This window comes from Peromyscus leucopus, chromosome 16_21, assembly GCF_004664715.2.
Source record: "Peromyscus leucopus breed LL Stock chromosome 16_21, UCI_PerLeu_2.1, whole genome shotgun sequence".
Classification (NCBI taxonomy): Eukaryota; Metazoa; Chordata; class Mammalia; order Rodentia; family Cricetidae; genus Peromyscus; species Peromyscus leucopus.
Window position 1 is genome coordinate 70,625,696 of NC_051084.1, and position 2,471 is coordinate 70,628,166.

General features: G+C 42.7%; 1 pseudogene; it reads right to left on the reverse strand.

Moving 5' to 3' along the window:
* Window positions 1-944: 944 nt before the first annotated feature.
* On the reverse strand, window positions 945-1,083 carry LOC114707470 (annotated as a pseudogene).
* Between the last annotated feature and the right edge of the window lie 1,388 nt (window positions 1,084-2,471).

Below are 2,471 nucleotides of genomic sequence, written 5' to 3' on the forward strand. Positions count from 1 at the left end.
CACATGCTGCCTGATGACTTGTAAACTCTTTCCTCCCCCTCTGTCTCCTCCTTTTCCTCCTCCTCTTCCTCCCCTCCTCTTCCTCCTCCTAGCAGAGAAGCCACTCTGCCTGATGACTTTCGAACCTTTTCCTCACTCTGTCCCAGCCTAGATAAGCCACTTGGCTCTGAAATGCTGCTCTGTTGTCTTTCTTTTTTCTCTGCAAAATACACACACCCTCCTGCAGCCTCGGCCTTGGAAAAGAGAGTCCCAGACCTCTGGCCTCAGTCCTACAATGGTTCCTTCTCCAGGCTCTCAGACAGAGACAACTGTGATTTGAAGAAGAAAGATAAAGAATAATAATTATCAATTACCAGTCCATCAGCTTCAACTTCAACTTAGATTATCTAGTGTATTTTAAGATTGTAAAGACCTTTAGACCTGTTTCTCTACCTGGTGAATAGAAAGAGACTAAGGTATAGGTATAAGCTCCTATTGCTGTGTAATATAAACTGTTTTGGTTCTGATATATAATGCTCCCCAAGGATGCATATGTTCATGTCCTGAGCCACAGCTGGTGTCTCTATTAAAAGGCAATTGGGTCATAGGGTCTTTAGCATCACCAACAGATCAACCCATTGATGTTTTCAGTGGCAAATTAGGAAGTGAAGCCCAGTTGGAAGAAGAGGGTCAGAGAGGGGAAATAAAGGGAGAGAGAGAGAGAATTTTGTCACATAATTCATTTTATTCATTTTCTACTGTAAGCCTCAAACCCAGTGTAACATTCTTATGTTTGGGTGTGTTTCCTTAGTTACTATATCATATTTTTGTGATTCTCTCTCTCTCTCTCTCTCTCTCTCTCTCTCTCTCTCTCTTACACATACACACACACACACATGCACGCACGCACGCACGCACACGCACGCACACACAGTACCTAATAGTTTAAAAAAATTATTATCACAATAAATTGCTAAATGTTAAATTATAAAACATCTCCATAGAAAACAGATGGAGGCATTTATAAACCTTTTCTTTTTACTTTATATTTGAGTCAATTTGTGTAGTTTACACTTGATCTTAGCCAAAAGGCCGAGAAGCGATAATTTGTGTAGTTTAAAACAATGACCATTTACTTACATTCAAAAGAATGGATTTTAAATTGCCTATCCTTATTCTTAACATCTTTTTTGCTATGCATTTTTAATTTCAAATATAATATCAGATCTACCTCCTGCCCCCTCCATTCCAATCCTTCCCTGGAACGCTACCCCTACTCCAGGATATGGTCCCCTCAAATTTGCACACAGCAGAAACAAGTGAACTTCATCAGGTTAAAAGCAGAACACACGAATTCGGAAGGGAGTAGTGGTGGGGAGGGGTGTATTTTACCCCACATGTTTTCCCTTTCTGTGCTTGGCAGGTCCCACGAGGTAGGTGGCCTCCCTAAACCCCACTGGTGGGATATTTTGCTTCATCTTAGGCTTAAAACAATGGAACAATTCAACCGTAGCTGGGAAACATGAGCCAAAGTAACCCCTTCCTCCTGGAAGTTGTTTTCTCCCTAGTGTTTGGCTGCTGTGATGGAAACACTAACACAAAAACTACCCTCTGTCTAAGTGGCTTAAAACAACCAGGATTATTGTTATTGTTCACCCCATCATGATTGATGTCTCTAATGCCCTGAAGTTGACTGGGTCTAGCTAAGCGAAGTTTCCAAATGGCTGAATCAATTAAGACTTGTTTGTTCCTTTATGAGTCTGATACTTAGAGATGCCTGGTTCATCTATGGGATGGGAGCATCTTTCTCCATGTTTATGTGACATTTCCACATGGTCCCTTTGATTTGTCAGCTTTAAATGGAGAGAGAGACAGAGACAGAGACACACACAGAGAGAACCAGCATTAACTGCCCTATCTTGCTAGCCTCTAACCTCTAATTTATTACTTTGATCAGTAATTTCAGGTAGGCATGAGTTCTTTCTTATATTTACAGCTAAGTGCTTTTTTGGATTTCCTGGCCTTTGCATGTTCAGCCAACTCCCTTTTCACTCTGCTATTTTCACTTTTTAAAAAAAATTAATGATTTTTTTTCATTTTACATACCAATCGTGGATCCCCCCTCTCTTCCCTTCTCACACCCCCCAGCCTTCCCCCCTCAACACACCCCCTATTCCCTCCTCCAACAAAATAAGGCCTCCTGTGGAGAGTCAGCAGAGACTGGTACATTCAGTAGAGGCAGGTCCAAGCCCCTCCCCCTGCATCAAGGCTCTGCAAGGTGTCCCGCCATAGGTAGTAGGCTCCAAAAAGTCAGCTCATGCACCAGGGATGGATCTTGATCCTACTGCCAGGGGTCCTCTTTAAGCAGATCAAGCTACACAACTGTCTCGCTTATGCAGAGGGCCTAGTCCAGTCCTGTGGAGGCTCCACAGGTGTTAGTCTAAGTTCATGAGTTCCCACTAGCTTGGTTTGGTTGTCTCTCTAGGTTTCCC